Source organism: Musca vetustissima, unplaced genomic scaffold, assembly GCF_032173495.1.
Source record: "Musca vetustissima isolate MV318-11 ecotype Yass unplaced genomic scaffold, APGP_CSIRO_Mvet_v1 utg5125, whole genome shotgun sequence".
Lineage (NCBI taxonomy): Eukaryota > Metazoa > Arthropoda > Insecta > Diptera > Muscidae > Musca > Musca vetustissima.
The window spans coordinates 18063-28044 of NW_026888251.1; the positions used below are offsets into that span (position 1 = coordinate 18063).

General features: G+C 32.7%; 1 long non-coding RNA gene across 1 annotated transcript; it reads left to right on the forward strand.

The window, feature by feature from the left end:
* Positions 1 to 219: 219 nt before the first annotated feature.
* Positions 220 to 587, forward strand: LOC133336041 (uncharacterized). The gene is made up of 2 exons (XR_009754538.1): positions 220 to 315; positions 384 to 587. It is a non-coding gene; the product is annotated as an uncharacterized LOC133336041 (long non-coding RNA).
* Positions 588 to 9982: the final 9395 nt, after the last annotated feature.

Consider the following 9982-nt stretch of genomic DNA (forward strand, 5'->3'; position numbering starts at 1 on the left):
CTCTTCAGTAAAATGGAAAACTTTTCCCTTCTTTAAGGTACCGAAAATGGGCGCGGCGATCATTGCGTAATTTGGTATGAACCTACCACCCTGTTGCCCCCGTAAAGCTGTGTACCTATTTCGCGGTTTTTGGAAAACAAAAACGAGTTATTGTCTCAATTTTTGCTGGGTCTGGTTTGAGTTCATCACCTCCAACTATGTAGCCTAAGAATAAAAAGAAAATGTCTACCCTTAAGGCCACGAATTTTCAATACCCTTTTATTCCAGGTTTATGGGCTGTCCGTCCGTCGAAAGTAATTATCAATAAGTTTGGAGGTAAGTAATGAGTTAAAGTCAATAGCTCGTTTTACACCATATCAGTTTTATATTCTTTTATTTTTTAGGTACCTCAACATCGCGGAATGCCTGGTGCTCAACAGCGGATCCAACGATGGGCAGAGGAGTCGGGATCGGTGGTCCAAATATCGTTAGCGATGCTGGCAAAGGTGTTTGGTGCTGGATTACTTCCTTTTGTTCAACAGTTATTGAGCTTTTTTCTCTTTTTGTGCAATAAAGGCAATAAATAGTTTTAAAATTTTGTTTTGTGATATGCGGGTATTGTTACACCGATTGTATTTAACGTGGTTAAAAACTTTTTCGTGTTGCTCGATCTACTTCCTGCTGCCAAGAACTCCAGAAATAAAAAGAAAGAACCTTGAATATTTTACATGGCTTATTGTGGCTCCCTATTTCCAATATGTTTTCCACATTTAAAATTTCCCTTTTTGAAATGACAGGATAAACAAACCATATGTCACTTGCTGTGACAGACAAAATTATACGTGTTTCGGTATGTGGCGTATAGATGGCGTGAGTACGCACATGACAATTGGATGAACAAGTCAAGACAGAAGACGTAGAAAAAGCTTTGGTATGAAAATGTCAGAATCTAAAGTCAAAATAACAAATTTCCTTAACTTTAGAATTTAGATATTGAATGGACTAACGAATACATCTTTAGAAAATATGTCGGGAAATGCCTTAAAGCGGCTTCTATGCCCAGCAAAATGTAGCTTTTCTTGTTTGACATGGAATTACTGATCATCACGTCTCATTATTTTTTTAATACAGAATGTACAATGGTCAAATTTCCCACGCGAGGATAACCGATTATTTTATTGTCGTCAAAAAGTGTTTCCAATATGCAAAAGAACTAACAGCGGAAACTTTAAGTCAAAATAAACGGTAAATTTTTTATTCTATTTTGTTTCATCAGTTTGAAAAAATTCGTTGTCGTGTATGAAAAAATGACTTCGCCAGCGGTTCGTTTTCGTGCCGTTTTTCTTATAGGGTTGTACACCATTGAAGCAAAAAGGCGAACAAGCATGAACGACAGTATTGGCCGAACGAACTGTCGTGAACGAGTGAACGAAAAGGAATGACCTAGTTCATTTTGCGGAGCTCACCAAAAAAGATCGAACCGCTCATGGAACTAGTATGACCAAATCTAGTGCTATGCAGGATTACGTTATGCACAGTTTTGCTTCCATGCTGTTGTTTTTTCCAGTTATGAACCAATTTCTAAATGATCATATAAGTAATTTCAACAAACCAAGCGAGAAATTTAATACCAGGTTACTCTTCACTAATAACATCTCGTTTGTGTTTTTCAAATTCACATGTACCACAGCATGATTCAACATAGCGGGGAGATGCATCAACAATATCTGCCCACAACTGACACAAACGCTAAATAAATGGGGACCCTACAAAAAATGGAATGCGGAATTATCATTCAACATTCTAAAACAAGCACATAGACAATACAGTATCGGCCAAAACCTAAACAACGTATCACTACATTTTTTAAATGATATTTTTTATGAAAACAAAATTATACAACTTGTTTTTATTTTTCTTATTATTCATATCATTACATTATAACCCAGCGAGCCCGTCCAATCTTTACACGTTTATATTTTTATTAAATTTTGATTACAATTATAAACTACAATGACATTAATTTTTTTTTTTTAAATGCATGCTTATGCGTATAATGTTATTTACACCCAATGTTAGGTACATGTATGTACATATTTCAATGAATTTTACCATCTACTCTTACGGAAAACATACTCCGTTATTTTTACGGAAACGATCGTTGTTTATCTTTCTGGGATTATAAGTTTTATACCATTTTTGTGCCAATGCTGTGATAAAGCTTATAAGTCGAATAAATTCATTTTACGAAAAATTAAAATAACGATTGCATCCATTTTCGTTGTTTTCAATTGAAACACGTGTAGGTAAGTTTCTTGCGTATTTGGGCAATACTGACTTTCAACGCATTGAATTAGGTTCGAGGCAAATGTACAAAATTTTGCAAGAAATTCAAAAATTTTAAAATGGTGTATTATTTAATGGGAATGCGAGACGGGACTACGGATACGGTATCCTAATGGAAACTGTAAATATTATCTTAATAAAATTAAATTAATTAAACATAATCCAGATCTGGACCACTTACACCACATTTACACAATTTGGCATGGAGAGCATAATTACCATAATCTTGTATAATAATTCTTCCACTGTACGAGATCAACCGTGGAAATACCTTGACCGCATCCACTTTTAGCTATAAAAATATCTTACCACCTATTCTCATACCTACATAATCTAAATGCAAACTTTTATCAAAATCGGTCAAGCCAATTGAAGTTCTCTCCTGGCCTGTCCAATTCCTCAATTATTTACTCAAAAATCAAATAGAAGCTTGGCAAGAAGATTTAGTTGAATGCGGAAAAATAATCTGGAAAGCAATATCGCCAGAAATTATTAATAATTTAATATCCTTTGTACTTAAAAGATGTTCGACTGTCCTCCAGAATAAAGTATACACAATTTATTTATGATTTTATAATTTTTATATATATATATATATTTTTTTAATTGGGGTTGCTTTAATTTTGCCTGCTTTAATTTGAAACTTACAAGGTTTTCTGATTTTTAAAGATTTTTTCATAAAAAAATTATCATTTAAAAAAATGTACTGAGGGGTACTTAGGTTATGACCGATACTGTATATACGAACTAAAGAGGGTTATAATTCCTTAGTGCAATAAATAGCTGCGTTCCACACATACTTTTTTCTGTAGTTAAATTCAGTTAAGTTTTCATATCCTTTAAATTGAATACTCTTAATTTATTTGGGCCTATTCATTTATTAAGCAAAGTCAATGTTTGATTTCATGTTAATGATGCAACGTAAGTCCGATCGACCATTCCCACATACAGCCATATCCAGCATTAAACCAGAAAGGAAAGTTCAAAAGTAGGACGGACATACTATATGATACCCTTCACCACTTTGGGTACATACAAGAAATGCTCATATGTACAATATCCTCTAACCAGAATAGACATAGCATTTTGAGAGGACCATTTAAATATAGTCGGGCAAAATTAACTGTGTGAACTACATAGATATTTGAACTAATTTATAACAGCCCATAGACATACCCTTCTGAAATCTATGAAAAATGTAATTTAAGCAACCGTGGCATCCACTATTTCGTATGTTGCATCACATTGCGCTGTCCAAAATTTATCTCGATCGGAGAAACGTTTATTATTTGGTACCCAATTTGTATGAATTCAGAATATATATATATATATGGGCAATATTGCCAATTTTTTTAGTTTTGGGTTAATTGATCTGTCGTTGCAAACTGTTCATGATATTTACCTCCAAACTTTATTTTGGTGGAAGCTCTGTCTACTTTAATGTAAAAAAATGTGTAAAAACACGTTGAGGCGAACCAGTTTTTTATGTTCTCTATCGATTTGTGACTAAGCCACTCATTGCACGGTCTTCGTGTCAAAATAAAACTAGAAGCCAAAGAAAAAAGGGACTACGCCCCTTATGTGTCATTTTTCAAAATTTTCACTGCATCTACCTTTAAATGATGCTGATATTTTGAAGCTCGATTTTGAGTGTTTTTTTATTTTTACTTCTAGCTTTAATACGCAAACAGGAATTTATAAAAATCGATTATAAGATTATTGTAGTCGCGAATCTGCGTAATTTGATATGTAGTTTGTGTATGTAGTATGCACAGCTTCAGATTAATACTCATCCGAAGGTGCGAATTTTGTGCGATCAAATTTCTAAAAAACCTATTTTTCGGGCCAAATTTTTAAACCTGTCAACTGAATGATATGGGTACCCGCGATCAATAAGGTTTTTTACGTTTCGGATGATATAAAATCTTCTTCGTGAAAATCCATCTACTAGAACGGCGGGAACTGGCCTTCCAAAAACACGAAATTTGGCAAAAAATGTTTTTGAAAATATCGTGGATTTATTTGCGTTTTCGGTACATCTTAGCCGTCAAATGAAATTTCGCAAAATATATATGGATTGGAAGATAAACTTCAGTATGTCCTGGAAACCGCATGCGCATCAAATGATTTTGAGAATTACGCGATTTAGACGCAATTTATCTCAAAAATAGTGTGAGCTGGCACATCCATGTTTCTTAATGGACCACATTGAAATCGGTATAGATCGATGTATTTTTTTAGGGTGCACTCCGAAATCGGATGCTCGTTAATGGCATATGGAGTTTTCGGAAATTATTCGCGTTTTACGATTTTTTGGGTACTTCAATGGAACGTGTGGTACATCTTAGCCGTCAAATGAAATTTCGCAAAATATATATGGATTGGAAGATAAACTTCAGTGCTTCCTGGAAACCGCATGCGCATCAAATGATTTTGAGAATTACGCGATTTACACGCAATTTAAAATGTATATTTCATAATGCTATTTTATTTTAAGATTTATTCCTATTTATAGAACCCTAAGATTTATCGGAAGGGTCTTGGTATAATCCGCAAGGCGTATACTTATACACAAAACGTGATTATTGTTATAAATGTAAATTTTTCGTCGAAATTCGGGTAAAATAACAGAAAAACCCCAACATTTTTTTCTGAAATTTCTTGTATAAAATTAAAAAAATGGCATTATTTTTTCGAACCAAAAACAAATATTTTTCCTCAATATCTTGTTTTGTTGTCGCTGTGATTTAGAAACCGCTACACGGACTTGTGTGATTTTGATATCATTTGATTCATCATGGTGTTTAGATTATGTAGATATTTTTAAATTAATTTTTAAATCTGCTATATTTTTGTTATTCTTCTCATATTTCGCGAATATGTGCTACTTGATCGTGATTCTTATAATATATTCATATTCTTATTTTACGGAGGAAAATATATATCAACGTTTTTGGTCAATATAATAATCGGCGTAATTTTAAGATTTTTTTCTTATGCCCAAAATTAAAACCTCGATAACTTTTGCGCGCATCAACCAAAAATTTGATCGCGAACGGTGTCGGAACATTTTTCTCTATATGTGTACCAAAAATCATTTATGTGCCACAAAAACAAAAAAGCTGATTTTTTGAAAATGGAATATTAAAAAATTGGCAATATTGCCCATATATATATACTAGCGGGCCCGGCAAACGTTGTCTTGCCCATTTTAGATTTGTTTGTATATCCTACATCATAAGGTGGGGTGTACAGATCTTTGTAATATCTTGGTATTTATCAGAGCACACATAAAGAGACATTACAGTGCTGAATATCTACAATTTGATGTTTATGAGCGAGTCTTGTTGCTATTTTTGCATTCAAAGTTTCGGTGTATATACATTTATTAATACTTGAATTTATGGATAAAATGTAATAAACTTATATGCACATATAAGTTTGACTTTCGGAATTAATTACATATTCCCAATATATTTATAAGACTTCCTCATGTCGGTAGTCCAATGTTAACTTAGCTTTTTCACCCTTCACAATTTAAAATAGAGCTTTGAAATTTGCACATGCATTACTACTACTCCTATTGTTCACTTTTTAGGGTAGATCCAGTGGCTGTAATTTTTTATTTCGGATGATCAAAACCTCATAACAAAAATTATCAATATGGTCCAGTTAGCCCCCATATAATAGTATCGTCCATTGTTTGGTATTTTCTCCTGTGGTGTCAAATCTTCCTACCAAAAAATAATATATTGTAGTAGCTATAATAAGTCATTCCGGAATATTGCGGAAATTTTGATATAGTCTCTGCATATAGGTTCCCCCATTTTCGGTATTATAATAACTTTGACCGAATTTTCCTTTAGAATTTGACATAACGGATTCCTGTGAATGAAAAACTTATTCCCAGAAATTGTGCACTATAACTTAACGTTTTTAAAAGACGCCGCACATATTTCCCGTTTATTTTTTGGTATGTTAAAGTTCTTAATCCGTTTTACAACCTGAGTGTCTGTACTTTTGAACATTATTTGTTCAAAGAACGAACAACGTACTACCAATTAATGCTGTATACATCGGTAGTTGACATATTGAGGTATTTGCAATTTTATAGTTACATCTACAATTTTTATAATAAATGTTTCTGGCGGAGTTTTTTTTTAAGTTTGCTGTTGTTTGATAGTTGATCTCTTTCCATTTGAGATTAGTGATATAATTTTGCAAAGAAAATATAATTGTAAATTAGTATTCTCTGTGATACACATTTTTGAATATATTGGAGGTGTTGTGTTTATAAGTTCAAGAACATTGACCAACGATTAGGCGTATAACCACCTGATTTGATATTTCCCGTGGCATAGCAACAGTTTAGGTACTTTAAAGAATTTTTAAGAAAAACAATCTAGGTCTGTAAGTTAGAATCATAAATCTATTCCGAATATCTTCTGATTTTCATCCATGCGATTGTCCCAAAATTCACGTACAATTTATGGACAACGTGTAGATTCAATGATATACTTTTAAATTATTTTTTTTATTCTCACATAAAATAGTTTCAACACAATGTCAATTCAATTGAAAAAAAAAATATTTTGAAATTTTTCAATAATTAACAAATGAATGCTTTTAGGAATGATCCACCAAAATATCTCAAAATAACATATATGACGTTGTGCAATCCATATAGCTCGATATTAAATTCGCGGAAATGCTCATATGCTTCATATTTTTTTGCAAAATTTTCGCGATTTTCAAAATTTTCTCACCTTTTAAACCTTCCCTGAAGCTGCACGAACATTTCAAGACTAAGATAAGAAAAATCCGTTCAGCCGTTTTCGAGTTTTAGCGAGACTAACGAACAGCAATTAATTTTTATATACATATATAGATAGATAGATAGTTATAACTACATCTGAATATGTTTTACAAAATATACATTTTCGTCCGATTTTTTTTAAATGGTATGTCAAAGACCTTATATTTGCTCGATATACACGTAATTTAGCACAGCGTATTAAATTGAGTCTGGAATGATGAGTGGTGTTAAGTATCGTTAAAATCTTTGTAGATTTAGATATAACTCTCATACATATTTTCGGCTGATTTTACGTAAATGGTGCTCCAAGATCCAACAGGTATGTTCGATTGAGACGAAATATTGAATAGAGTACCGAATTGAGACTATAAGAAACATATCTCAAGTTTTCGTATCTGTTGTACATGGTATTATGTTTTGTGCATATGTTTGTAAAATGCAAAAAAAAAAAACTCGAGATGGACCAATCGTAACTTTTCGCATTTAAAATCCGATTTGGATGAAATTTGGTACAGCTCAATTGTTTGACACAAGGACGAACCCTATTGAAATTGGGAAAAATTGGTTCATATTTAGATATAGCTCCCATATATATTTTCGTCCGATTTTATGTCCATTTTGATCAAATTTTTTGTCGGAATGGAAAGGCACATCAATAAAGTGTCCAGACTAACTGAAACTAACGACATTTTTACTAGAATTTTTTTTATGTTTTCCTCATTTAGGACTTGTTATACGATCCTTTAATATATCCATTATTTTTGACACTCTCTTAGTAATTGCTTTGAGCAATAGAGCCAATTTACTTTTGATGTAATATTTCGAAACCGTTTATTACATTAACAATAGCCACGATCTCACGCATTGACGTTGATAATATCCTCTTTTTCTTTGTCATTTATTGTATAACCCCATATCAAACCACCCTGCAGTAATGACTGTCGCACATCATTGTTGACCGTGTTTGTTTATAGCGTGACCAACAGGACTAAAAAAGCCGCTCAGCCGGAAAATTGCTTAAACAAATTGTCAATTTTCGTTTCAACGGATGTTTGCATATCACTTACTGATTGTCGCCACATGTACATCTACCGTGGAAGCATATATTCCATATATACCCAGCGAACCAAATACTGGACTTCCGATGATTGGCTTCATAACTAAGTTTGAGTCAGTATTTCTCTCCCGCTAATTTGTATGCGGAAAGGGAATACCAAACAGATAAATAACATTTTATATGGAAATCGTGAAAACTGTATAATTTTTTGTACTATAATTATGAATTCCACCTCTTTTTCTACATCTAATATCAAGTTGTTTACCATTTACATAGTACTTTTCGTACTCATAAGTACGATTTTCAAAAACTATTTAAATCCTGCTTTCAAATAGTAATAGTAAGTTCAAATTTAAGAATATCAGCTCTATCTGTTCACCAAAATCCAAATTGTACCAGATTTGATACCAATCTGTACTTTTTGTACCCATATTCCAAAACTATCCCAATCCTACACTCCGACAGTAATCTTAGTGCAACTTTCAGGATTCCAGTTCCACCCATTCCACCAAAGTGCAAATTGTACCAAATATAGTACTTTTCGGCCCATATGTACGAATTTCCAAAACTACCTTAGTAATGCACTCCAATAATTACACTGTGCTACAAAACAACAAATAAAGTAAATAAGTTATTCGCGTTTCAAATTGAAAATATATGAGACCACGTTTTTTCCTACATTTACCGTTATAAAACTAGTGTCGCAGAAAAACCAAAGGTATTTTCGTGGTCCAGGGACTCCAACTAAACAGAATTGGTACATTAGAACCCCTTAATAATGTTCGTGTCGCACAGTGTTATAAATCCACATGTAAGGATTCCAGCCCTATACGTTCATCAACACACAAATAGTACAAAATTTAGTATTATTTTGTACTTTTCGTAGACGTAAGTACGATTTTCCAAAACTCCCCCAAATCCGTTCACATATATCCAAATTGTACCATATTTAGTGCCATGTAGTACTTTTCATACCTATAAGTTAGAATTTCCAACACTACCTCAATCCTGTACTTTAACACTAATTTTATTTCCAAATGAAAGCTTTCCATCTTTTTCCGTTCACTCAAATCTAAATTGTACCAAATTTAGTACACTTTAAACACCAATGTTAAAACTACCTCCATGTCTTAATCCTACACTCCAGCAGTGCTTTTAATAAAAAATTGTAGGCTTCCCGCTGTATCCGTTAACACAAAACAAATTGTACCATATTTAGTAGCATTTAGTGTTTTTCGTATTTATAAATACGAAATTCCCATACTACCTTAATTTTAATTCCAAATATAAGTATTCTATCTCTAGTCGTTCACTCAAATCTAAATTGTACCAAATTTAGTAACATTTAGTACACAAATTTTCAAAATTACCTCCATACCTCAATTCAGCACTCCTAAAGTAATGTTAATACCAACTTTCAGGATCTCTGCCCTATCCGTTTACACTAATCCAAATTGTACCAAATTTAGTACTTTTAGTTCCCATAAGTATGAATTTCATAAACTACCTCAATCCTACATTCCTTCTGGAGTTTAGCTCTATCCGTTCACACATAATCAAGTTGTACCAAATAAAGTACTATACTCCCATATCTCAATTCTACACTCCAACAGCAACCTTTATTCCATATTTTACATTTCCAGATCTCTAGGTTCACCCAAAATCCAAATTGTACTAAATACCATAGTACCATTTAGTACTTTTCGTAACCATATCGTACGAATTTCCTAACTACCTCAATTAACAATCAAACACTCCAAAAGTCATTTTAATTTTAATTTTCA